Here is a 27552-nt window from a genome sequence, read left to right on the forward strand (position 1 = left end):
CACCTGGGACAGAGCAGCTGGGGTGCTCCTGGGTTGGTCTCACAGCGCCAAGGGTTGGTGCTACCAGACCAACCCGGCAGCCCCCCAGCTGCTCTGCCTCAGGCGTCCTGATTCAGCCGCTGCTGAAACTGACCAGCGGCTGACTTGGGGACACCTGGGGCAGAGCAGCTGGAGGGCTGCCGGGTTGGTCCAGTAGCGCCGAGGAGTGGCGCTGCGGGACCAACCTGGCAGCACCCCAGCTGCTCTGCCCCAGGTGTCCCCAAGAGCGGCTGGGGTGCTGCAGGGTTGGTCTCGCCGCACCAAGGGTCGGCGCTACCTGACCAACCAGGCAGCACTCCAACTGCTGCTGAAACTGACCAGCAGTGGCTGAATCAGGGATAGATCCGGACTATCAGGGCAGAGCCGGACTATCGGAAGGGAGGGCTATGAAGGGTCTGGAGTGGCATCCCCCCCCCCACCCCAGACCCCTCATAGCCCCCCCTTCCGATTGTCCGGCAAATCTGATACTCTAGCACCCCCTGGGTCCTAAAAGTGCCGGATTATCGGAAGTTTACTGTATCCATATTGAGGGGGGAATGGACTGTACAGCACAGAGTTCTGGCCCCAGCAGTGGCTAGGGTTGCCATGTGTCTGGTATTCACCTGGACGGTCTGGTATTTTCGCCTCCTGTCCGGTAAAAAAATTAAGAGACTACCGGACACCTAAAATGTCCGATATTTTCTGATATTTTCCCCGGCCAGGAGGCAAAAATGCTGGGCATCTGGCAACCCTATAAACAATAAATGTCCCCCTCTTCCCCCCGAACCTCCCAACACCCCCAGCCACCCAATCCCAGCCCCCATGCTTACCTGGTTCCACAAGGCTGCCAGCACAAAATGGCTGTGGACCAAGGGGAAGCAATAGTGCTCAACCACTCGCCCTGTTCCTATCCCTGCACTCACTCTTAAAGGGGACATGACGCTTTATTGTAATTTTTTTTTCTTAATAAGTCTTGGAGTCCTTTTTTTTTTTTTTCTTTTCCTCAACAACTTTGGTCTCTCCCCGCCCTCCCTTTTTTTCCTTCAACAGAATTTTTTCCCGATGCTTTTTTGGGGGGGGCATGAGAGGGGAAGAGGCATTCAGTATTTTTGTTTCAACCATCTGGCAACCCTAGCAGTGGCTGTGGAGGTCTGGCTCCAGCAGCAGCCAGGAAGCTCTGTTCCTGGTCACAGAGGTCCGGCCCCAGACCCAGACCCAGTCCTCTGTCCCAGCCCAGGCTGCACAGCTAGGCAGCTGCTGAGCTCTGCCCCTGCTGCACAGATCCAGTTGCAGAGCCAGGCAGCATCTGAGTTCCGCCTCAGCTGCAGAGCTCCGGCCCTGGCCACGGAGCCAGGAAGCTGCTGAGCTGTGCCCAGGCTACGCAACTCCAGCTGTGGCACTCTGCCCCAGCAGCACAGTGGCCAGCAGCATCTAGCAAGTCCTGGAGAGCTGGGGCAGCAGCAGGCCAGGCTGGAGCTCTAACCAGGTGGCAGGAGGGGACGGATATTCCCTGGTCCAGTAAATTCCCTCGTTTGGTACCAGTCAGGTCCTGAGGGTGCTAGACCAGCGAGGTCCAACTGTACTATTTTACAGATAATTTTGCTTTTGTCTGGCTTGTCATTGAACCTCTCAAACTGATTTTACTCAGAATACTTGGAAGACCCGTGCTTTCATTGATGCGAATTATCTTGCCACCAATGCAGATCACAATTTTTCCGCACCGTCCTGTTTTGTGTGGTTCTTGTCCATGTCCTTCCAGAAATCCTCCATAAAGGATCCATCCAACATGCTGGGGGCCTTCCTCTTGTTCTTTTCATGTCTCATGGATACCAATGGAGTATACGCGCTATCCATCTTTTGTCTCTCAATCTTACTACATAGCCAGCCCATCTCCTTTTACAATCATACATAACTTGGATGATATGATAGGCACCACTTCTTGCATGCAAATAGTCAATGGTAACATGCTGTAGCCTACTTACACCCACCATGCGTCCTTCCATTGCTCTTTGGGTGGTTTGCAGCTAGGATTCTTCTGTAAGTTTTTGCAGCCAAACAGCAATACTGGGAGGATACAGGCAGTCCCCGGGTTACGTACAAGATAGGGACTGTAGGTTTGTTCTTAAGTTGAATCTGTATGTAAGTCGGAACTGGCGTCCAGATTCAGACACTGCTGAAACTGACCGCCAGTTCTGACTTACATAGAGAATCAACTTAAGAACCCCAGGCGTCCCAAGTCAGCTGCTGCTGAAACTGATCAGCAGCTGATTCCAGGAAGCCCGGGGCAGAGCAACTCTGCCTCGGGCTTCCTGTAGTCAGCGCTGGTCAGTTTCAGCAGAAGCTGACTTGGGGACGCCTGGGGCAGAGCAGCTGGGGTGCTACTGGACCAACCCGGCAGCACCCCAGCTGCTCTGCCCCAGACGTCCTGATTCAGCCGCTGCTGAAACTGACCAGCAGCGGCTGAATCAGGACCTGGGGCAGAGCAGCTGGGGTGCTGCCGGGTTGGTCCAGTAGTGCCCACGGGCGCTGCAGGACCAATCGGCAGCGCCCCAGCTGCTCTGCCCCAGAGTCCAAAACAAAAGCCTGGTCTGCAGGGGGGGGGGCACACTAGCTGCGCCCCCCCCCAGCAGACCAGGGACACGGGGAGCAGAGCCGCAGCGGCAGCGGGGTGCCGCGCCTCTGAGGCTTTGCTCTGGCAAAGCCTCAGAGGCGCGGGACCCCCCCGCGGCTGCGGCTTCAGTCAGGGTGCCTGTGGTCTGCTGGGGACCGTCCCCAGCAGACCACAGGCACCCAGACTGGAGCGGCAGCAGCGGCGGTTCCCCGCGCCTCTGAGGCTTTGCTCTGGCAAAGCCTCAGAAGCGCGGGAACCCCCGCTGCTGCCGCATGAGACCCGGTGCCTGTGGTCTGCTGGGGACCGTCCCCAGCAGACCACAGGCACCGGGTCTCATGCGGCAGCAGCGGGGGTTCCCGCGCTTCTGAGGCTTTGCTCTGGCACCCAAGTGCCACAGGCACCGGCACCACAGGCACCACAGGCACCACTTGGCACCACAGGCACCGGCACCCAAGTGGCAGCAGCAGCGGTTCCCGCGCTTCCGAGGCTTTGCTCTGGCAAAGCCTCAGAAGCGCGGGAACCCGCCCGGTGCCCCTGGTCTGCTGGAGACGGTCTCCAGCAGACCAGGGGCGCCGGAGCAGCTTACGAACGGGGCTTTCTCGCCCCGACTTCCGGGGCGAGAAAGCTCCGTTCGTAAGTGCGGATCCGACATAAGTCGGATCTGCGTAAGTCGGGGACTGCCTGTACTGTTGTTAAAGAGATGGGCTTTCGCGGTGGTGGAAAGTTTGCAATCAGCAAAAACATTGCACAGATTCCCAAAGAAAATCCAACTTGACCGCCTCCTCCCGCTCAGCTCCAGGCCCAATTCATAGTCCATCTGCAATGCTTGTCCAAAATATACATATTGAGCCACCAGCTCAACGGACTGTCCATCCATCCGCATGACATACTCTGACCAATATGCATTTTTCATTCACTTTGTTTTTCCAGTGTGGATGGTCAGGCCAATCTCCTTCGCATCCTTACTGATGTCACCGAGGAGGATATAATTGCATTGAAAGCCAAAACATGACAAAACTATGTCATTGGCAAAATGACATCAATCTGAAATCTATCTTTCACTTCAATCCTCTGCAGAACGACTTCCAGGACACTGGCAAACAATTCTGGCAAACAACGTCCCCCTGCTTTACACCTCGCTTACATTCAATGATCAAGGAATCATCAGAATGTGTAATTTCTGTAGCTGCGTCCATTATAGCAATAGGAGAGCATTTAGAGCTGTATTTTGTTCCACCACGTTTTTTTTTAAAGTAAATAAACAACAAACATTGTGGGATCTTGTATCCTTTCAGTTATCTGCTTGATCACAAAAATGAAGTCCACTGTGGAGAATCTCCTATGAAAGCCTGCCTGTTCCCTTCTTATGTTTTCCTCAAGGACACCCTCAATATGGGCACAGATCATTCCCATAAAGACCTTATAAAGATGAGAAAGCAGGCAAATGGGTCGATAGTTGTGAATGTCTTCTTAGTCGCCTTTTTTTGGCAGAAGAACAGTTTGCAATCTCTTCCAATTTTTCAGAATTCTCCCCTCTTTAGTATCTTAAGAATCTCTCACTAAGTGCTTTTAGGAATGCATTATTACCCCAAAAATATTCTCACTAGAGACCACCCAGGGTTACACTAGAATGGGTTTATTGCCACTAGGTAAAACTAAAGAGGAGAGAGCAGCCACCAAAGATAGAGCTATCTCTCTCACACACACACAGACAAGCACACACACCCTCCATTCATTCACACACATTCATTCCTGCCCTCAGGCACTCACACACTTACACAGGCATACAGGTTGCAGAAGGAGCCAAGGCATCTGGATCCTGGAAGGTCTGTCTGCTCATCATGGCTGGGGAAGCTGGTCAGGAGGAGAGACACTGGAGAGGAGTTTCTCAGGAGCAGGGGAAGAAAGATTCTCAGGAGCAGGGGAAGAAAGAGAGAGTCTCACATGTGCTCCCTCTCTTTATATAGTGAACGGCTCCCGTGACTCCTTCACCTTGTCATCAGGGAGCATGCCCAGACTCCTCTTTATCCAGCAAAAGCAACAGTCTGTGATGACTCATCGCCATGTGCTCCACTGTTCCCAGTCTTCTGCAAACACAAACACACTCAGACTCAGGGGAGAATGCAATTTAGATAAAGTTACAAGCAAGGTAGCTGAGAGTTACAAAAGATTACAAAGTTGCATCTTACAGTAAGTTTCTGAGAGTTACAAAGATTACAAAGTTTGACAAAGATCACGAGTTGCAAGGTTTAACAAAGATCACAATGAGTTGTAGTTTAAGACCTTAATGTTTAGCGTACTTTCAGAAAACGCATGTGTATAAATCAAATAAGCTCAGGCAGAGGCTTTCTTATGCAACATGTATCGCCTCCTGTGCAAAGTTCTTCTACATATACTTGATCTAATCCTGCCTCTCTTCCCAACTCATCTTCTGAAGGGTTCTGCCACTTCTTTGTGGAGCACATCAGATTCAGGAGTGATGGAGCCCAGGTAAAATGGTTCCACTGCTGTTGCTGATGAAAATAGTTTGATGTAAAAGCGCTAGCAAATCTGTTCCCTTACTCGTCTGTTTGTCATTCTTCTATCATCTTCATCAGCAAATGTTCTTGGAAGAGTTTGACTTTGCAGAGAGCTCGGCATAAAATTCAGATAACTCATTTTTTCTTCAATTACCTTTTCCTGGTCTGCACGGCAATACTACTCATAATCTTCTATCATCTTCCTTCTCAACATTTTACACACAAGCTTACACCCCAGGCTGGTATCGCCCTTAGCTGCCATGTTGCTCCACTTGGCAAGAAGATCGAGGATTTGTTCAGTAAGACAATTTCTGGAGTCCTTTTGGCTTCTTCGCAGTGGCAGCAATTTTACATCTGTCAACTTCGCTAGAAAACAGTAGTGACTGGAATCAATATCTTCGGTTTTATCCATTTCCCATGACTCAGAGTTGACTACATACTTAAACAGATCTAAGAGGAACTGTTGTACCTGCATGCACTGCCTAATTGTCACCTGTATCCTTTCTTCCCATATGATGTTCATTTTGATTCTCGCTCTAACCTCTCAATGATTTGACTGTATACAGACGGCCAATTCTGAAATGAGTGTTACATCTGTAACCAGCCGCTTCTTGTCAACCAAGACATGACTGATTTAATTTCCTATTATGTCATTCAATGCTCACCAAACCCATCGCCTTCCAACCCTCTTCTTGAAGAATGTGTTCTTAATATGTAGACGTGAGGCTTCTGTATAACTGATTAGCCTTTCGCCTCTTTCATTTCTCATACCTGAAGCATATTGTCCTATGTTGTTTTCTCAATCTTCCCCTGTACCCACCATGGCACTGAAGTTGCCAAGCACCACTGTGCATGTTTTTTTCATCTGAAGAATTCTATCAAGTTCTTCATAGACCCTTTCCACTTCTTCATCTTCTGCAGTGGATGTCGGTGCGTAGGCTACAATTATTTTCATGGTGGTCCATTTGCTTATGCTCATCATGAGCACTCCGAAACGAAATGATAAAATTATCCATGAAATGATGTTTCCTGCCACCTTTGGGTGTACAATAAATCCAATGCCACCGACTTTTCCTTCCATTGCTCCCAGGAGAACTTGTGATCCATCCTTCCACTTTGCCATGGCTTCCTTTTTCCTTCTGGTTTCAGTATGGCAAGAATATCAATGTGAATATGATGCAAAGCTTCTAGTAATGTATCGACTTGTTCATCACTTGAGAGGGGTTGCACATTAAGTGTGCCCAACCTATAAATTGTACAAATGGACAGTCTCAATACTGTGAGATTCTTAGCACTCTCTGCCCCCACATCTACCACCATCACAATCACTGCCTAAGTGAGAAGGAATTGCATAGGACTGACTGCATAGAACTGATTTTATGCAAACGAAAACAAGGAGCATTTCAATATACTTATTTATATGAACTTTAAAAACAGAAATAAGATACACGAAGCTTTGCAACCAAGTCATTTCATTTAACAGACTACTTAAATTTGTCAGTTGCCAAAACATGTCAGGTAAAACACAGAATAAAGTAACAGAAACAAACTACAAGTTGTCTACATGTATTTTTTCCTCTGAGGACTATATCTCCGTTACCTAGACCTGTGGATTAATCTAATTTAATATCCTTATATAACAATATTGAAGCAAATCAATGCTAAGGAAGGAAAAGATAGTGAGCTATAGTTATCAGACATTATTATAGCCACCAGGGTCTATAACTTGACACCTGCTGTGAAGAGAAAGCTCTTCTAAACTGACAACTGCAGAGCCTTTTCCTTAGACAGAGGCCAAGCATCTTATTTCTATTCACTGTTATGAAAAAGAAAGATTCTAATAGAAGGCTTTTTGCACATTATCTACTTGCATCCTTTTAGAAACAATTTACAAATTATTTATCTGCACAGAGTACCTTACTAGACCACAATCCAAAACAATATTAAAATAGAATTAAAAGAATGTAGAATAGAGATTTGAAAAAACTAAGCAGAAATATTTGACACTGAACAAAACTGGCCAGAAATAGCCTTACATGCAACCAAGTGATGAACAAGCTGCTTCAACTCCTCTCATTGTAAGGAAAACTGACCACTGATAAACTCCACTCAAAATCCTATGTTTTGAGAACATTCATATCCAAAATATGAGGTTAGCCATTTAGTAGGTACTTAAAGACAAAATTGTAAATCCACTTCCTGTACTACAATGCAAATAAGTGATGGTCACATAAGTACCATCATACACCAGAAACCTACTGAGAGCTGTAGTTAACTACATACCTTCAGCTTACATACAGAACACATTATATGATCCATTGCTGACAGCCAATCCCTAATAAACAACTACATTTGCTCCTATCTCTCAACTAGAGGCAAAGAATCCCAGGGATCTTTATGAAGCATTCTTAAAACTTGAAGAAACAGGTTGAAAGAGCCAGACGGGTACCCAGAAGTCACCTAGCACAGGACAGGCCCCAAAAAAGCATATCATCAAGGAGTTACAACAGGGGTGGGCAAAAGCCACTCAGCGGCCGCATCCAACCCACCTACGGCTTTGATCTGGCCCGTGTGTCTGTTCCAGGCCCTGCCCCCTAGTGTGTTGCCTGGGAGCGGGAGCCATGAAAACTCTTTCAACTGCTTCTGTTTTAAGGGCTTGTGCCTTCTCTGTGGCTGGCAGGCAACACCCCCATGGAAGGCGCAAACCCTTTAAACACAAGCAGTTGAAAGAGCTCATGTGTCCCCAGCTCCCAGGAAACATGGTAGCAGTGAGCCCAGGATCAGAGAGCCCTTTAAATAGCAGGAACTGAAAGGGCTTGCAGCTCCTGTCTCTGGCTAACATGATGCCTGGGAGCAGCCGGGGAGAAGCAAGCCCTTTCAACTCCCTCTATTTAAAGGACCCACCCTTTCTGGGGCACCCCTCGACCACTTGAAACATTTTTAAGTGGCCCCCACTCAAAAATTATTGCCCACTCCTGGTCTACAACTTATCCTTGAAGTGTGATCCTTCATTCTCATAGAAGGCAGATCAATTCTTGTTTACAGGCAGCCCTCCAACATGAAATAATGCTTGACCTTCTGCTCAGAAACAGGGAGGAACTAATAGGGGAAGTAGCAGTGGGTGACAACCTCGGAAGCAGTGATCATGAGATGGTGGATTTCAGGATCCTGACCAAAGGAAGAAAAGAGAGTAGTAAAATATACACCTTGGACTTCAGAAAAGCAAAATTTGACTCCCTCAGAGACCTGATGGGCAGGATTCCCTGGGATGCTTACATGAAGGGGAAAGGAGTCCAGCAGAGCTGGAAGTATTTTAAAGAAGCCTTATTGAAGGCACAGGAAGAAACTATCCTGAGGCATAGCAAGAGAAGCAAATATGGTAGGAGACCGGATTGGCTTACAGGGGAAATCCTTGGTGAACTTAAGCACAAGAAGGGAGTTTACAAAAAGTTGAAACTTGGACAAATGACCAGACAAGAAAGGTTTCTACAGGCATGTTAGAAAGAAGAAGGTGATCAGAGAGGGTGTGGGACCCCTAGTGGATGAAGGAGGTAACCTAGTGGCAGATGATGTGGGGAAAGCTGAAGTACTCAATGCTTTCTTTGCCTCTGTATTCATGGACAAGGTGGGCTTCCAGAGTAATGTGCTAAGAGACACAAGATGGGATGAAGATGGAAAGCCCTTGGTGAGTAAAGAACAGATTAGGAACTATTTAGAAAAGCTAAACATACATAAATCCATAGGTCCGGACTTAATGCATCCAAGGGTACTGAGGGAGTTGGCAAATGTCATTGAGGAGCCTTTGGCCATTATTTTTTAAAAGTCATGGAAATCGGGAGAGATCCTGGATAACTGGAAAAAGGCAAATGTAGTGCCCATCTTCAAAAAAGGGAAGAAGGACACTAAGCTAGGGGGAGAGGTAGATACACTTCAGGGCAGAGATAGGGTCAGAGAGGAGCATTGACAGCAGATCCAAAGCTAGGATTATTCCCCTTTATTTGGCTCTGGTGAGGCCCTACAAAAAGGATGTAGATGCATTGGAGAGGGTCCAGTGGAGGGAAACCAAAATGATTAGGGGGCTGAAGCATATGACCTACAAGGAGAGACTGAGGGAGTTGGATCTGTTTAGTCTGCAGAAGAGAAGAGTGAGGGGGGATTTGACAGCAGCTTTCAACTTCCTGAAGGGAGGTTCCAAAGAGGCTGAAGAAAGGCTGTTCTCAGTAGTGACAGACTGCAGAACAAGGAGCAATGGTCTCAAGTTGTGGTGGGAGAGGTCCAGGTTGGATATTAGCAAAAACTATTTCACTAGAAGAGTGGTGAAGCACTGGAATGGGTTACCTAGGGAATTAGTGGAGTCTCCATCCCTAGAGATTTTTAAGTCTCAGCTAGACAAACCCCTGGCTGGGTTGATTTAGTTGGGATTGCTCCTGCCTAGGGCAGGGGGCTGGACTTGATGACCTTCTAAGGTCTCTTCCAGCTCTGTGGTTCTATGATTCTAAATACTCACCAGCAACTACACACTGCATAACAGAAACATAAAACCCATGGCCAATTCTGTCCACATGTATCTATACAAATTACACCATCACAGGACCTAACCATAGAAGCCACACCATCATGGGGCTCATTCACCTGCACATTGACTAATTAACATATGCCATTATGTGCCAGCAATGGCCTTCAACCAGGTACCCTGGCCAAATCGGACTGTCTCTATGCAAAAGAATAAATGGACACAAAATTAGACATCATGAATGGTAATATTCAAAAACCAGTAAGAGAGGACTTAAATCTCCCTGGACACTCAGTAACAGACTTGAAAGTTGCCATACTTCAGCAAACAACCCTTCAAAAAACAGACTGCAGCATACATCTGCAGAAGTGGAATTCATATGCAAACTTGACACTATCAGACTGGAGCCATGTCTATGCTGGAAAGTTACTGTGCAGTAAATCAACTCGCAGGATTGTAACTTCTGAGATATCCACACTGGCAAGGCACTTAATGCACACTAGCTTTGCAGTTGCTGTGCTCCAGGAAAACCGCCTCAATGAGAAGCATAGCGCTCACTGTTCTCTGGATACAAAGCTCGGGTGCCAGCGCAGACACCGTGGTGTTGTACTGCATTCTAACTGGCCCCTAATCTTGTATCTTATGTGCACTCACCCCCGAGCAACCAGTCAGTGCTAGGTTTGTGAACAGTACGTGTGTTTAATATGGGTTGTGGTAGTGCTGTGTCTAGTGTTAACAATGGACCCTGTGTAACATGTTGCAATTTGCCTTCAGAGACTTAATCTTGGGATGGCAGTCACTGATATCACCTGCTAAGAAGGCTGTGCAGGACCAGAAAACGGCCTTGATGTAGTTGAAGAGTTTGCGTGATATCATGAGTCAGGCTGCTGCTGAAAAAAAGAATTGAAGGAGTGGAGGAATACTGAAAGGAAGAAGAACACGGAGTGTCTCCTAAACATTATGGCGTGCCAAGCGCATAGCACTTCAGACAGAGCAGCTATTGACTGACCTGTCCCCTTCGGCCAGTGTCCCAAAACTGTTTTCCATAGATCTCCCCCATCACCGCCACCCAATTTGGCAACTGCCCTCACCCTGGGTTGCACCTACCATCCTCAGACTACATCCATGCAGACTCCCACAGGCACCCGATAAACTCAACACCCATCCCCGTGCAGTTTAGCTCTGATTAACTGCAGTTCCCATTACACAGCAAAGGAGATGGCAGGGTTACATATGAAATCTGGACCTACACAAATCTGCCAAGCTTTCGGGGTCTACCTCACCTTCTGTCTTCTTCCCTCCCTCCTATCCCTCACCATGACTCTCTTCCTTTCATCCACCAAGTGCAGATGTGTCATGCTTCATGTGTATTCAATACCTGTTACTTTTAATACATTAAATCCTTTTGTTTCATTAAATCCTTTTGTTTCAAAACAATCTGTTTTTCCATGACATGAAAGCAAACAAGCAAGCAAGCAAGCAAAACCCAACAAAGCAAAGGCACTTTCACACTAAATGCATTGCACAGACCAATCAGAGTAACCTACAGCAATGCAGTCACTGTACTCGCGTGCATGGCAACAAATATTACTGACTTTCAGCCTCAAATTGCTGCCTCAAAGCATCCCTGAAATGTATGGCCCCATGCTGTGCTCCTCTAATGGCCCTGGTCTCAGGCTGTTCACACTCAGCTTTCAGGATCTGTGTAACGGTGGTCCAGCCCTGAGTGAAGCTTTCATCCTTTACTTCACAAATATTAAGGTGGGTACAGCATGCAGCTATAACCATAAGATTGTTATCACCGACCAGGTCCAGCTTCCCAAACGCCTTCTAATAGCCAAAAGCACAAGCATCACAATTAGGGGTGTAAGATATGGTGTAACTAAATAGTTGTGTAACTGCATGAAATCTTATCAGTTACATGACTATCTCATAGTTCCCAGGGGTGGAGCCGGCAGCTAGTGCACTCCCAGCCCCACTCCTGAGGAGACTTCTGCCACCATGCGCTGCTGCATCTGTAGCAGGCAGAATCCTGTCTGCAAGGGGAGCCAGTTTAAAAAACAGCTCCCCACACAGACCGGCTGCCTGTTGCCCCACGCTCGTATCTCTGATACAGAGGGAGCAGCACAGGGTGGCAGTAGCCCCTGTCCATTGGGGGGTCTGAGCTCCCCGAGGCCAGAGGCGGCTGAGGGAGGGGGCAGGCCTCAGACAGAGGCTGGTCTGCAGCAGCACCCGTCTGTGGGGGGGTCAAGTTCCCCACAGACAGAGGCTGGTCCAGCAGCAGCCTCTGTCTGCAGGGGGTCTGAGCTCCCCACAGACAGAGGTTACTCCACCTCACACAGAGCAGCCTCTGTCCGCAGCAAGCCTGGGCCAGCCATGGACAGAGACTAGTCCAATAGCAGCTCCGTGAGGGGTGAAGGTCCGAGCTCTCCACAGCATTCACAAGCTTTACAGCAGCTTTTCCCGCCCCACCCTCCTCCATGCTACTGCCTCTAATAGAGGCTGCAGTGTGGGAGGGGGAGGTGGCACCAGGGAGCTGGTGCTGGGGGGAGCCAGCTTTTAATACATACTTGCCAAACTGAAGTTTCCATGTCATGCATATGGCCAGGGCTCGCCGAACCGCGGTGAGCCCCGCTCGCCAGCTGCACTGTCCGGCAATCTGCACATGCACAGATCGCCCTGCGCATGCACAGATCGCCCGAACCCGGCTCTTTCAGGTTACGATCTACTTGCCCGTGGCAAGGAGATTGTATTTGTCAATCCCTGCATATGACAAAGTGGGTTCCAGTCCACAAAAGCTTATATCCAAAACTTGAAGCCTGTCATCCTAAAAGTTAGATATTGGCTTTAACCTGATCTTAAATTCATCTGGATCTGTCCAGAGCAGACTTCTGGTAAACTTTTTCAAATCTACAAAGCAGAAGCCCAGAGCCTTGAAGCCCCGAGTTTCTGGGAAATATACAGTGAGAATTTATGTCATGGATTTATGTTATCCCTGAGGAATGAAGTGTTTCAGGTCCCAAGTTTTGTCTACATTATCAGTTATATCTTTAGATATATTTGTTATCAATATAACAATTGACAACAAATCCCTTTATGAATTTTAGTAAATCCAATCCCTCTGTGAAGCTTAGTAGTTCAACGAGTTCTAATGATATCCTGTGAGAATGTGTTTCACTGTCCAATTACGTGTTAACAGAAAATATTTTCTTCATTTACAATTTTGAATTTGCTACCCTTCAGTTTTTGCACTGTATTACAACAACAACCTGAGATATTATAACCTGTTGTTTTCCTTTGAGTCCTAACAGGACTTAACAAGGAATGTATAGTCTAACCATAAATGGCCAAGATCCACCCTTACATGCTTGGGTATAATTTTTTGAACCATGATAACTACAGATGCTTATTCGAGACCAAACTTTGTTTCTGTCTAAACACCATGATACACATTCAGCATGCTGAAGTCACTCCCAAAATAATAGATGAAGTAAACTGTGTCAGATTAAACCCCTTTTTCCAATCCCGTGGTTTGAATCTCAATCTCTTGCTTCATAAACCAATTTAACAGACTAATAAATACAATTTAAGGCCTTGTTTTTGCAAGTTGATCTGTGGATTTGGATTCCAGAACTAATTAGTTCTGTGCAAGTCTCCACCTGCAGGAGCAAGACACGGTTATTACACACTTGCTGGAGAGTGGGACATGGTGTGTGTATGTGTGCGTTCGTAACTCATTATTTAGCATGTGCGCTATTAGCCTTTTCCCTAAAATTTCTCATCTTTTCATGACTGGTGTAACTTCTATGGTGGGAGCACCTAAGAAGGGATGGTGCCAGGTAGCCAGGAATGTTTTAATCACCATATCCTCTAACCTGGAGGTCTTTTTTGAGTTTATTATCTAGGAATTAGATAATTAATTATGATATTAACAAGGTGATATGATTAGTCATTTATAATTTATTTTGTATTGTGAATTTTAAATTATCAGGTAGGAATTTTGTAGTTTGTTTTTAAATAAGTCTAAATTGACCAAAAAGTGCTAATTGTGGTTAAAATTTCTGGGAAGTCAGCACTTGGCTTCTGGAAGCTTGGAGCATAGAAGATTAGTTATATTTTATGCATTACACTACCCGCCAGGAGATGTAAAGAATGGCCATGGGTAGATAAGAATGGTGGAGGCTTGTTTGAGATCTAGCAGTGCTGGAAGGATTCAGAATACCAAGCTATATGTGGTTTTGTGGGGGGAGATTTGTTTTGAATAAGCAGATTTGATAATGAGCATTTCCATTTTAATGCCTATTGTTGAGTTAAACTGCAGATTAAATTTTGTAATGTAAACTATGCTTTGCTGGAGAGTGGGAGTTGGTGTGGGCATTTGTAACTCATTATTTAGCATGTGAGCATCTTTATGTCCTCATATTATCTCTAGTTATCCAAAATATGGATGCAAAATGTTACAGGGATAGCTTCAATTTGCATTTTGGCCTAATGTTTATGTTTTGCAAAACAAACTTCCATAAAATCTAAAACCAGAAGATTTCTACTTCTTCATGATTTACATGAAGAATGTGGATTAAAAAAAACAAACCCAAACACACACACACGTATCCTGCAGTACTGACAGAATGCAAAACACAGTAGTGCTTGGGCAGCTTACAGTGAAAGGAGCTATAATCAAAAGCATACATTTCATCTGATTTTCATTGCTCGATTTATAGGTGCAAAAAAGTCAGAGCATAAACGATTTCAAATATGTAAAGTGTGAGAACGAAAAGCACTTTAATTAGCGGATAAATCAGTTCCAGGATAAACAAAACGGCATTACTCACAACTTCAATTCAAGAAGGTGCACCGCCCACCACCTTTAAAATATCTAACTGCGAAGGATTCCTCTTCCTCTCATCCCAAAACAAGTACTACGAGGTTTGTTGTGTTACCATCACCTTACAGATATACTGTGTGAGACTATAAAGCAATGCAGCACAGGAAACTTTGGGAAAAGGGAAGCCTAAGTATTTCCCAGGCAAGGAAGAACGAACACGATATCCAGGGACAGCTCGAGGATGAGAAACGCGCACTTGTCAAGCAGCGCCGCTCCAGAGACAGGAAGGGGTGTGAGTCGTCCATTAAACGGGAAGCCACAAAACGACTTTCTAAGCCCCGAAGCAGCCAGGAAAATACAAACATGGTCACTTCTTCCGCGCTACATGCGTAGGAGCCACAACCCGCGAAGCAAGAGGGACGACAATGGAGACCCCCCCCCCCCCCCCCAACTGAACTGCCACCTCCGCCAGCACGAGCAGAAGGAGCCGGAGCCGTGGAGAGGGGAAGGAGGGGTGGCGAGGAGGAGCCTCCTCCTGCCCCACTGACCCTCGGCCCGGAAACCAGCTGGGAAGCCCTAGCCCGGGACAGAGCGAAGCAGCCGGTGGTTTCCGAGCCTCGGGGGCGACTCTCGCTCTCCCCGCGTCCACGCCGAGCCCGGGGCCGCTGCCAGGCGCTCGGGAGGCAGCACCCGGGAAAAGTTGCGCCCATGCAGTAGCCCAGGCGGGGCGCGGGGCAAGTGCCCCCTTCCCTGCCGTCAGCAAACACGTGCCCGGGGCACCTGGGCAGGGGCGCTTGTGCCCGGCAGCGGGGGAGGACGCCGCAGATGCCCGGGGCAGGGAGGACGGGGGTGGCCGCGCCCAGCCCCGGGAAAGGAGGAAACGACACAAGTCCCCGAGGCCCGCAGCCCCGCGCACTCACCCGCTGCTCGCGGCGGCTCCGACATTGGCGGCTCCTCCTGGCCGCGGCCGCTGCTTTGCCCGACGCGTCCCCCCTGCCTGACGCTGAGCCCTTCCCTCCTCTAGGCAGAGCCACCCGCCCCGGCCGCGGCTCCGCCTCTCGGCCCGCCCCTCAGCGCCGAGCTCTGGAGCCACCCGCCCGCGGAGCCGCCTTCCCAGAGGCCGGACGAGCCGCCTCTCACGTCTCCCGGAGAACCCCGCCCGCCCGGGGCAGCCTGGGCTGAGAGACTCCGTGGGGCGGGCAGCGTCCTCGCACCCGGCTGAGCGGTGGGGTGGGCAGCCGTGTCCCCACGCGGGGCTGTGGGGTGGCTTAGCGGGGGCAGCCGTGTCCCCACGCGGGGCTGTGGGGTGGCTTAGCGGGGGCAGCGTGTCCCCACGCGGGGCTGTGGGGTGGCTTAGCGGGGGCAGCGTGTCCCCACGCGGGGCTGTGGGGTGGCTTAGCGGGGGCAGCGTGTCCCCACGCGGGGCTGTGGGGTGGCTTAGCGGGGGCAGCGTGTCCCCACGCGGGGCTGTGGGGTGGCTTAGCGGGGGCAGCGTGTCCCCACGCGGGGCTGTGGGGTGGCTTAGCGGGGGCAGCGTGTCCCTACGCGGCGCTGTGGGGTGGCTTAGCGGGGGCAGCGTGTCCCTACGCGGCGCTGTGGGGTAGATGAGGAGGGACAGTGTCCCCATGCCGAGTAGTGTGGTTGGTGCGGGGCACTGTGTCCCCACGCGGGGCTGTAGGGTGCGCAGTGTCCGCGCCCCGAGCTACAGGGTGAGTTGGGGGGAGTAGAGTGTCCCCACGCGGTACTGCGAGGTAGGTTTCGGGAGGGCGGAGTGCTTGAAACGGGGGAGGGGAGTGGACAACATATGCAATAAAAAAACACCCCGTGTGTTGGGGCACGAGTGTTTCTCTAGGGAAGAACCAGTAACCACCAGTGTTGGTGGGAAGGGTGCATTTATCGGGGAAATCCTTCTGAGCTGTCATAGGAGATGAGAGAGAGAAAGAGAGTTTGCTAGGGGGAAGATGTACTTGAAGGCGTAAGCCTCTCTGTCTTTGATTTTTTTGGAAGAGTTTTCTTCAGATACCCCGTCTGAGAGGAGGAGGAGGACGAATTTTCTTTTCAGATACCCGGTCTGTAGCAGGCAGGATACAACCAGTGAAGAGAGTCCTTTTTCTGTCTCTGAAAATCCTGCCCGACCATTTAGTGCTTTTGCAGGAGGAATTCTCATTGTAAACAGACTAGAGAAAAAGGGGACAAATTACACTAGAGGCAAAGAAAGAACATTGCTCTCACAGGAAGAGCGCCTGGACAGTTAACAGCGTCAATCACTGAAAGCAGATTTGTTATGGCAACATGCAAAGAAGAGCTAGAGATCCTCTAGATGCTGGCTCTGATGTCATGCATTTAGAATAAAATTAACTGTAATTTTCAAATCTTACAGAGAAAAGTAGCTTTGGTTGGTAATTGGCAAGCTGATGGGGAAGACTGTCTAGAGGGATGATCCAGCTGTTACTCAGAATGGTTTTAACTGGGTGAGACATTCTACTAAATCCCTTATGAGGGTTTTTTTAAAAAAAGCAGATTTAAATGTAATGCAAACAGCTAGATTTTGCAAACCTTATACTGGGTGAATACTTACCTAAATTGTGCTATGAAATTAAATAGGCATAATATTAGTAAGTGCTCACCAGTATGAGTTAAGTGTTGCACAATTTCAACCCAAATGGGTTATAGTTCTCACCAAATAAGTAAATGTTGGCAGGTCTGAGATTACTTTTGGATTTTGCTGTAGTGTAGAATAGATTGTAAGCCAATCCACACAAAATAAGAATAATGTGCCTTTGGGTAATAAATGGGGAGGGAGGGGCAGTGCACACTTAATTCTTAAATCATTTCTAATGAATTGCTGATAATTCAAACTAAAATTTCAGAAATGTGTTGCTTAAATTTATCTCAGAGGCTTGCTGAAGTAGAATACAGTCACTGTACTAGAGAATACAGATATTAATTTCAAAAGGTCTTTTCAGAGTAGTAAAGTTATGCACATGCATAAGTGTTTGCATTTAGCATGTATTTTAAAATGAAATTGCTTTAGTTTGCCACACAAAGCAATAAGTAGGTGAGTGGCTAACGCCTTAATCCTGAAAGTGGTTCATACAAGCAGACCTTTACACCTGTGTGAAGCCTCACTACAATTCTGTAGGGGTCCATCTTCATATTTGGAGGATTGGAATCTATGTTTCCATTACATCCCAGAGATATTCTAGTGCAGTGTGCATGCCCTGTGTGAAACTGTTTTATGCCATTTAAAATTGTACTTTTTTTGGTATTTCTGGAGCATCATTCCTTAAATTCAGTACCTTACATTGAGTAGTTCCTAACTCCATATGTAGCCCTCTTGACTTCAGTGTGTGTGAAGGTTGCATAATGAATATTTCAATGACTCTACAGAGAGCAGTTATATTATCATTACTAAGGGACTTATTCATCTAAAATTCTTGGCTCCCTAGGTACCAGCTGTTCAGACTCCATGAATTGACACTTCTAGAGCCTAATCATAATTCATGTTTCAATGATTAAGGTATATTGATAGACTTTTTTGTTTTAAATTTTGCATCCCCTTTCTTTGGAAGGTGAAGATCTGAATAAATAAACCTGATGCAGCAAATAAAAATTAATCCATGCTAAGGGTGTATTTGTTTTTAATTATAAGAAACAAATACTATGGAGGTCCAAGTACAACAATAACAAATCAGGCAGAGTGTTGAATGTGTGTGCAAGGATTCATTTATATGCAATTTACTCTCCACTACAGGCAGTCGCCGAGTTACGCGGATCCGACTTATGTCGGATCCGCAGTTACGAACAGGTATTTTCTCGCCCCGGAGGACTGGAGCGGCGGGATGCCTGGTCCTGCCGCCCGCCTCCTCCGGGGCGAGAAAAGCTGCTCCCCGTCTCCCTGGTCTGCTGGGAGAGCCAGCAGACCAGGGAGACGGGGAGCAAAGCGGTGGAGGACCCGGGCCGGACCGCGGCGCTTCCAGCTGATCTGAAAGCGCCGCGGGTCCGGCCCGGGTCCTCCGCCGCTTTGCTCCGCGTCTCCCTGGTCGTCTGGGGGGGGGACGCAGCTAGTGCCCCCCCGCCAGCAGACCAGGGAGACGCGGAGCAAAGCCCGGGGCCTGTGGTAGAGCAGGTGGGGCGCTGCCGGTTGGTCCCGCAGCACCACTCCTTGGCGCTACTGGACCAACCCGGCACCCCAACCCAGCACCCCAGCTGCTCTGCCCCAGGAGTCCTGATTCAGCCGCTTCTGATCAGTTTCAGCAGCGGCTGAATCAGGACGCCTGGGGCAGAGCAGCTGGGGTGCTGCTGGGTTGGTCCGGTAGCGCCGAGGAGCGGCCGTGCTACTGGACCAACCCAGCAGCACCCGAGCTGCTCTGCCCCAGGGGTCCCCAAGTCAGCCGCTGCTGAAACTGACCAGCGGCTGACTACAGAGTAACCCGGGGACTGCCTGTATTACAAACAATTCAGACATACCATGAAAATTAGCTTGGCTGCTACAAAACCAAGTTACGCAATCTACCATCGTTTTGTTGAGCTAACACAAAATGGAAGATCATAAATCATTACAAATTAATAGAAGTTGAAATAATTTAATCAGAGTCTCTGTTACAAGATTCCTACAAGTAATACTCTCAAGCTAATACCCTATATGAGGGTTGGGCAATACTTTTTCCAGGGGGGCCACTTAATGAATTTTGCTATGTGGACATGGGCCAGCTCCACCCCCAGAAGGGGTGGAGCCTGTGGTAGAAGGGACAGGGCTGGGGACAAGTCTCCCCCCAGAGTTGTCTGGGGCTGGAGTCTTTAAATTAAAAACACAGTAAAGGGCTCCTGACTCCTGGCCCTACCACTACCGCATTGCCTAGCAGCTGCTGGGGTTGCTGCAGCTATTTAAAAGGTATGTGGCTCTGGCCCCTGCCGTGTAGCCCCGCGACTGGGAGCCATTTAAATAGGATCCTACTGCCTGAGCCACTGCCTGGAAATTTGGTGGCACAGGCAGCAGGATATAAATAGAAAGCACCCAGATGAAGTCTGTGGGCCAGATCCAACTGTTAGGCAGGCAGGATCCAGCTCCTGAGCTGCATGTTGTCCAGCACTGCACTACATAGTAGAAAAAAGAGACATAATTTCTTCTGTGATGTCTGAGATCTAAAATCAAAACAATAAGGACAGCTAGGATCTCTTAATTTTCTCTAAATATGCCATTAATGAAAAGGAAAACATTCTGTTCTGAAATAGAAATTGCTGCTGCTGGTGAAAGTTTAACAAAAATGTTTACACCAAAATTGTAATCAAAATTTAATTCTACCATTTTATTAACATTAATATTTTCGTTTACAGTTTTAATGAGGACAGTACCTTGAACCTGATTTTGCAATGTTGTCTTGCACAACAAGCTCATTGTCACACGAGCTGTTCAAATGGTCCTGCTGATTTGAATGAAGGTTGCTGGATTATGCCCTTTTACTGTATTTTAGGATCTCTCCGAAAGAAGGGGGTGATTTTCCTCATTTTTGATTACATATATTTCAGCTCAGCTGTCTCAGAAATAATACCAAAGTGTGTTCTATTGATCATGTGTATATTTTTTTAAAAAGGTGTCTAAAAGGTGTCTGTGTTTAGGCTTCTAAATAAATGGACTGGTTTTCAAAAGTACTGAGACCCCAGTAGCTCCCATTATTATACAAGCCCATCCAAATCTGATGAGATTGACTCTCCAAGAGTCCTTCACTGAAGAAATCGTATGCCCAACAGATGGTGACAACCCCACTAACCTATAATGAGGAAACTGATTTCAAGTGTCCAATAAGTATAAACAAAAATGACTGTAAAATTATGAAGCCTCAAAATCTTGTTCTTTTACACAAAACTATATTGAATAATTAACTAGATGTCCTGCTTTTCAAGATTAGGGTGTACCCAGTAGCTCCTGCTGACTTTCAGAGGCAACACAGTATTTATTTTAGAGCTGCTTATCATTGAGTGACCCTGTAGAACAGTGTTTTGTTATGCTCCCCCAGTATAACTTATCTAATGCCTGGCAGAGAGAGAGAGAGAGAGAGAAGTGTTTCTTTGGAATAGGTTCCAAATTTAACTGACTCAAAAGTGCTTGTATGAAGTGGTAATCATTATATCTTCCCTGCCAATTCCTGCTGCACAAGCAGAGCCCAACTACTTTTCAACATAATTGGGTTACATCAGTTTACGTTTTCAAGGCAATCTTGCTAAGAAACATTAAAAAACATTAGACTAGAAACATTAAAAAAGCTACAATTTTGTTTTAACATTTCGAACTTCCTCATATTAGGGGAACCCCTTTCTAATGGAGATTGTGGGGATGAAAAGGCCATGCTTGTGAGTACAGGCAGTCCCCGGGTTACGTACAAGATAGGGACTGTAGGTTTGTTCTTAAGTTGAATCTGTATGTAAGTCGGAACTGGCGTCCAGATTCAGCCACTGCTGAAACTGATCAGTTTCAACAGCGGCTGAATCTGGAGGCCAGTTCTGACTTACATACAGATTCAACTTAAGAACCCCAGGCATCCCCAAGTCAGCTGCTGCTGAAACTGATCAGCAGCTGATTCCAGGAAGCCCGGGGCAGGGGCTTCCTGTAGTCAGCCACTGGTCAGTTTCAGCAGCAGCTGACTTGGGGACACCTGGGGCAGAGCAGCTGGGGTGCTGCTGGGTTGGTCCAGTGGCGCCCAGAGCGGTGCTACGGGACCAACCGGCAGCGCCCCAGCTGCTCTACCACGCGTCCGGAGCAAAGCAGCGGAGCACGGGGGCAGCGGGACAGCCCAAACGCGCCGTGGCTATCCTGCTGCCCTCGGGCTCCGTGGCTTTGCTCTGCTTTGCTCTCCGTCCCCCTGGTCTGCAGACCAGGGGGACGGGGAGCAGAACAGAGCAGAGCAGAGCAAAGCGGCGGAACACACGGCCAGCTGACAGCCCAGACGCGTCTGCAGACCAGGGGGACGGGAAGCAGAGCAGAGCAGAGCAAAGTTGCGGAGCACGCGGCCAGCTGACAGCCCAGACTGCAGACCAGGGGGACGGGGAGCAGAGCAGAGCAGAGCCGCGTGTTCCGCCGCTTTGCTCTGTTCTGTTACTTAAGTCTAATTTACCCCTATATCTTTTAAGAGCCCAGTAAGCAGTGGAAGTGTTGGTAATGTTGCTAGGCAATATTGACCTCCCATGGTTTGTCAAATTCCCTGGTTGGACACCAGTCGGGTCCCAAAGGTCAAGACAGGTTCAACCAGTACATAATTAATTAAAAACATGGATTTTTCAAAAAGATTTAGCAAAACAAGGTACTGTAGATCAAGATTTACATTTAGCAAGTAATGATATAGTCTCTTTAAAATTTTGTTCATTTCAAAATAATCTTGACTTCATGGACAGAGAAAAAAATCTTACATTTTTGCTATGGTTCAGTAGTAATGAAGATATTAATCAGTTGCTTTCTTTATTTTTCTTCTATTACAGTAGACATTTACTTGCTTTTATATTTAACACTGTTCCGTCTTGTACTGTATTTATATCCACCTAATGGTTTCTGTTATTCTGAGTGTTTGAAGGTTCTCTTGAAATTTATTTCACTTTCTTTTCATCTGGTGATCTGCGAGCTAAGTGATCACACACCAATTCACAAACCCAATGAAAATGGACAGATATATAGGTGGAGTTTAATTTACATCTGCTGCTCCTTTGCCCTTCTCACATCAGACTTATGTAAGAAGATAATAATGGCAGCATAACCTGGCAGTTCCTTGTGTAGCACAGTTAAAGGAAACTCGGTTCATTTATTATTAAGCTGTAGCCTCTTGGCATAAAGTATGGAAAAATAAATACACCTGAGTTGCTGAGCACCTTCTGCAAAACAGGCTTTACTAAGGGATTTGGCATCTTGCATGATCCCTGGTTTAATGAGTATCTGTAAGAATGAAGTGTTTCTTCATGTTCTTTTTCATAACAAGATGATTCATCTAAGGGTATGGCCTTTATACAAAAACATTAAAGTGTTATGAAGGAGGGAGAAGGTGGGCGTTTTTAGTATTATTTTTGGAAAATCACTTTTAACTCTACAAACTGCTGTTAACTCTTAATACAGTAAGGTACAGTAAAACTCCATTGGTCCGGCATCTGACGGTCCGGCACTCCTGACGGTCCGGCACCATCAGGAACCCAGAAGTGCTCCGCAGCCGGACCATTGGAGCTGCTCTGCCTCCAGCTTTCCCTATTCAGCCGCTGCTAAAACTGACCAGCGGCTGAATCGGGGAAGCCGGAGGCAGAACAGCTGAGGCGCTGCAGGGTAGGTCCCCTAGCGCTGCCCCTGGGGGCTGCGGGACCAACCCGGCAGCACCCCAGGCGTCCCCGATTCAGCCGCTGCTGAAATTGACCAGCGGCTGATTCCGGGAAGCCCGGGGCAGAGCTGCTCTGCCTCAGGCTTCCTGGAGTCAGCTCTTCGTCAAGTTCAGCAGCGGCTGACTTGGGGACGCTTGGGGCAGAGCAGCTGGGGTGCTGCTGGGTTGGCCCCTCACTGCCGCTCCTCGGCGCTACGGGATCAACCCGGCAGCACCCCAGCTGCTCTGCCCCAGGCGTCCCCAAGTCAGCCGCTGCTGAAATTGACCAAGAGCTGACTCCAGGAAGCCCGGGGTAGAGCAGCTCTGCTTCGGGCTTCCTGGAGTCAGCTGCTGATCAGTATCAGCAACGTCTGACTTGGGGACTCCTGAGGCAGAGCAGCTGGGGTGCTGCTGGGTTGATCCAGTAGCGCCAAGGAGCGGCGCTGCAGGACCAACCCAGCAGCACCCCAGCTGCTCTGCCCCAGGTGTTCCCAAGATCAGCTGGGGTGCTGCCTGGTTGGTCTCACCGCGCCAAGGGTCGGCATTACCCCGACCAACCCGGCAGCACTCCAGCTGCTCTGCCCCAGACGTGTCCGATTCAGCCGCTGCTGTTCAGTTTCAGCAGCGGCTGAATCAGGGACGCTTGGGGCAGAGTCAGACTATCGGAAGAAGGGGCTATGAGGGGTCTGGGGTGGCACCTCCCCCACCCAGACCTCTCATAGGTCCCCCTTCCGATAGTCCGGCATATCTGATAATCCGGCACCGCATGGGTTCCAAAGGTGCCGAATTATTGGAAGTTTAATGTATATAAGAACTGGGACAAATAACATTCTTGAAATTAGGCACATTCTTAGGTACTCTGTTAAACTGGGGGACTTAGAAATGAAACAGTTGATTATTTTAAATATTGAATTCAAATGTTTGTTAGGGCTGGTATTCAGATCTAGTAATACAGTAAAGCACTATATTGTTGTGTAGCAAACAGAGGCTCAGTTTCCAGTCCCATGCTCTCATTTTATGGTATTTGCTCATATACTTTGAAGATTTTGCTCTCACTACCCATGCAGTTGTCACTAGCTGTTTTCAGACAGAATTAAAAGCATTTTGTGCACTCGATAAATAGCTTTTGGATCACATCCTTCTGTTGCTTGCACATAGTTGCACAATACAATAGAACCTTCACTGGCAGGCCACTTATATATAGCACTATTTCAAAACACTTGCAGATTCTTGGGTAACTAAATATTTGAAAAGATATTTTGTAAGCCTTTTGACTCCTTGCTTATTTGAAATGTGTATCATTTGCTCCTGACAGTTATTTCGGTTTTTTGTTTCATAGGCTAAGCTGAATGCTAGCCTTCCCTTTTCCTCTAGTGTGTAGAAAGCAAAGTCTGCATCTGGAGATATGCATGGGGATTTTACTTTGCAAATGGAAAAGCATGCTGGCAGGATAAAGGATAAAAGTCTTTGAAGAGCTCTTTTGAAAATGGAAATCAGCCCATTAACTCCTTTAGGCTGCAATCTTATTCATCATTATTTCCAAGTATTTTTCTCACCCATTCACCAAAATACATTCCAAGTTAAAAAATAGTCTCAGTAAGCTGTGTATATTGGTATGTAATGTATATCTACAGTAATTAATACTTAAACATTTTATACATAAAAATGCAGCAGAACAGATATATTAAAAATCAAATTGGTGGTCTTAGTAAACAGAGGATTAAATAAATACAGTTACCAATACTGGCATTCTTATCATTGAATGCAATAGACTTTACTTTATTTCCTCAGTACTGTAGAAGTGATCTTTGCATCATGAGTGAGATAAAATCGTGGGGAAGTTTGAGAGAAGCTTGCATTGTTCTTGCCTGTGCAATGTTTTGCATTTTTGTTGCCTATGCAATACTTTTTTCATGCATCTTCAACTCTCAATCCAATGCAAAATTCACTTAAAAATTAATAAATAACATTGAATCCATATTATAAGGGTATGTTATACTTTACCAGTATATTGTTTGAAGATATACCATGTTCAATTACATCTGATAATGAATTCCAATAATGTATAATATCAAAACAGTAAATATTTGTTTCACATTCACGATGTCTTGTATGTACATTGGTCTTACAGTATAAAAGAAATGTATACTGTTTTAAACCTTAACTTCATTTCTTCATTTACATAAACTAAACAACAAATAGGAGAGCATTTTGGGATCCAAATCCAGATCAGTTAGTTATGGGTTTATTATATGTGCCAACCCAAACAGAACTCTTTCTGGGAAATTATCTATCTTAGACTTAAGAATTTGAAGTGTAAAAAATAAGTAGACTATTGACCCACTGAACAGAATTATATTAATAGTGACTACTGTTATGAACCCAGCTCATTGTTCAATTCTGCAGCCCTTACACAAACAACCTATGAGTAAGAGCTGCAGGGCAGAATCATAGGTTACTATATACACATCGGGTTTATTTTTAATAGTCCTAGACTTGTTTATGAAAAAGGAAGATTTTTTTAAAAACTTTTAATGATCTTTTATTGTTCTTTTACAGGCCTGAGCATCTGCTACAGTTAGGCCTCATCTACAATGGCAGCAGTGGTAGCGTGAAAGGTGCAAACACTCTGCCCGTATACACACACATACACACACACACACACACACACACACACATCTTGGAACTTGGAAATGGCGGAGATGCTCAATGACTTCTTTGTTTCGGTCTTCACCGAGAAGTCTGGAGGTGTGCCTAACGTAGTGAATACAAGCAGAGAGAGGGTAAGTTTAGAAGATAGGATACAAAAAGAACAAGTTAAAAATCACTTAGGAAAGTTAGATGTCAGCAAGTCACCAGGTCCTGATGAAATGCATCCCAGGATACTCAAGGAGCTGATAGAGGAGGTATCTGAGCCTTTAGCTATGATCTTTGAAAAATCATGGCAGACAGGGGAGATTCCAGAAGACTGGAAAAGGGCAAATATTGTGCCCATCTATAAAAAGGGGAATAAGAACAACCCAGGAAACTACAGACCGGTCAGTTTAATGTCTGTCCCAGGGAAGATAATGGAGCAGGTAATTAAGGAAATCCTATGCAAACACTTGGAAGGTAATAAAGTAATAGGGAATAGCCAGCATGGGTTTATGAAGAACAAGTCATGCCAAACTAATCTGATAGCTTTCTTTGATAGGATAACGAGCCTTGTGGATAAGGGAGAAGCAGTGGATGTCATATACCTAGACTTTAGTAAGGCATTTGATATGGTCTCGCATGATATTCTTATTGATAAACTAGGCAAATATAACTTAGATAGGGCCACGATAAGGTGGGTGCATAATTGGCTGGATAACCGTAGTCAGAGTTTTGTTGTTAATGGTTCTAAATCCTGCTGGAAAGGGATAACAAGTGGAGTTCCTCAAGGGTCTGTTTTGGGACCTGTACTGTTCAATATCTTCATCAATGATGTAGATATTGGGATAGAGAGTACGCTTATTAAGTTTGCAGATGATACCAAACCGGGTGGGGTTGCGACTTCTTTGGAGGATAGGGACATAATTCAAAATGACCTTAGCAAGTTAGAGAAATGGTCAGAGGTAAACAGGATGAGGTTTAATAAAGAGAAATGCAAAGTGCTCCACTTAGGAAGGAACAATCAGTTCCATACATACAAGATGGGAAGCGACTGTCTAGGAAGGAGCATGGCGGAAAGGGATCTAGGGGTCATAGTGGACCACAAGTTGAATATGAGTCAACAGTGTGATGCTGTTGCAAAAAAAGCAAATATGATTCTAGGTTGTATCAACAGGTGTGTTGTAAGCAAAACTCGTGAAGTCATTCTGCCGCTCTACTCTGCGCTAGTTAGGCCTCAGCTGGAGTACTGTGTCCAGTTCTGGGCGCCACATTTCAAGAAAGATGTGGAGAAATTGGAAAGGGTGCAGAGAAGAGCGACAAGAATGATTAAAGGTTTAGAGAACATGACCTATGAAGCCAGGCTTCATGAACTGGGCTTGTTTAGTTTGGAAAAAAGAAGATTAAGGGGGGACATGATAGCGGTTTTCAAATATCTAAAAGGGTGTCACAAGGAGGAAGGAGAAAATTTGTTCCTCTTGGTTTCTGAGGACAGGACAAGGAGTAATGGGCTTAAAGTGCAGCAGGGGAGGTTTAGATTGGACATTAGGAAAAAATTCCTAACTGTCAGGGTGGTCAAATATTGGAATAAATTGCCAAGGGAGGTGGTGGAATCTCCCTCTCTGGAGATATTTAAGAACAGGTTTGATAGACATCTGTCAGGGATGGTGTAGACGGAGCTTGGTCCTGCCTTGAGGGCGGGGGGCTGGACTCGATGACCTCTTGAGGTCCCTTCCAGTCCTATTATTCTATGATTCTATGATTCTATCTACCCGTCACAGCATAGAGCGAAGTATGTCTATATTGTACTGCGTAGCAGTGAAAGACATTAGCAGGGGAAATGTGGTGAGGAAAGGCTCAGTTAGCAGGGAGGCAGCAGGACACGGCACTGCTAAAAAAGATAGTGTAGATGGGGAAGATATTGGTTGGGTGTGTAGAAAGCAGTGTAGGGTACATACCCTGTAGTTCAGGCATGGCTTTAGTTGCCTAAGCAGTATGGCATTGTAAAATTCTATTTATATGCACACTGGGGTATGTAGTGTATGTCCAGTACATGCTGATTCCTGCCATAAGGAGTGTACATGTACCTTTTGGCTACGTCTAGA

General features: G+C 46.7%; 1 protein-coding gene and 1 long non-coding RNA gene across 5 annotated transcripts in view; one reads left to right on the top strand and one right to left on the bottom strand.

Annotated features, from left to right (window-relative positions):
- The window catches only part of PAM (peptidylglycine alpha-amidating monooxygenase), a 262884-nt gene extending 247328 nt beyond the window's left edge, over positions 1 to 15556 (bottom strand). For 2 of the 4 annotated variants that reach the window (XM_075932068.1, XM_075932066.1), the window contains exon 1: positions 15407 to 15556. The gene's annotated coding sequence lies outside the window, so the exon portion shown is untranslated. The remainder of the gene's footprint in view (positions 1 to 15406) is intronic. The other 2 variants (XM_075932070.1, XM_075932069.1) reach the window with 1 other exon arrangement.
- Positions 15557 to 15690: 134 nt separating this feature from the next.
- LOC142829892 (uncharacterized) lies at positions 15691 to 20871 on the top strand. Its single transcript, XR_012904793.1, has 3 exons — positions 15691 to 16957; positions 17936 to 18006; positions 19824 to 20871. It is a non-coding gene; the product is annotated as an uncharacterized LOC142829892 (long non-coding RNA).
- The last annotated feature ends 6681 nt before the right edge of the window (positions 20872 to 27552 follow it).

The sequence above is a fragment of the Pelodiscus sinensis genome, chromosome 6, assembly GCF_049634645.1.
Source record: "Pelodiscus sinensis isolate JC-2024 chromosome 6, ASM4963464v1, whole genome shotgun sequence".
In the NCBI taxonomy this organism is placed as follows: Eukaryota; Metazoa; Chordata; order Testudines; family Trionychidae; genus Pelodiscus; species Pelodiscus sinensis.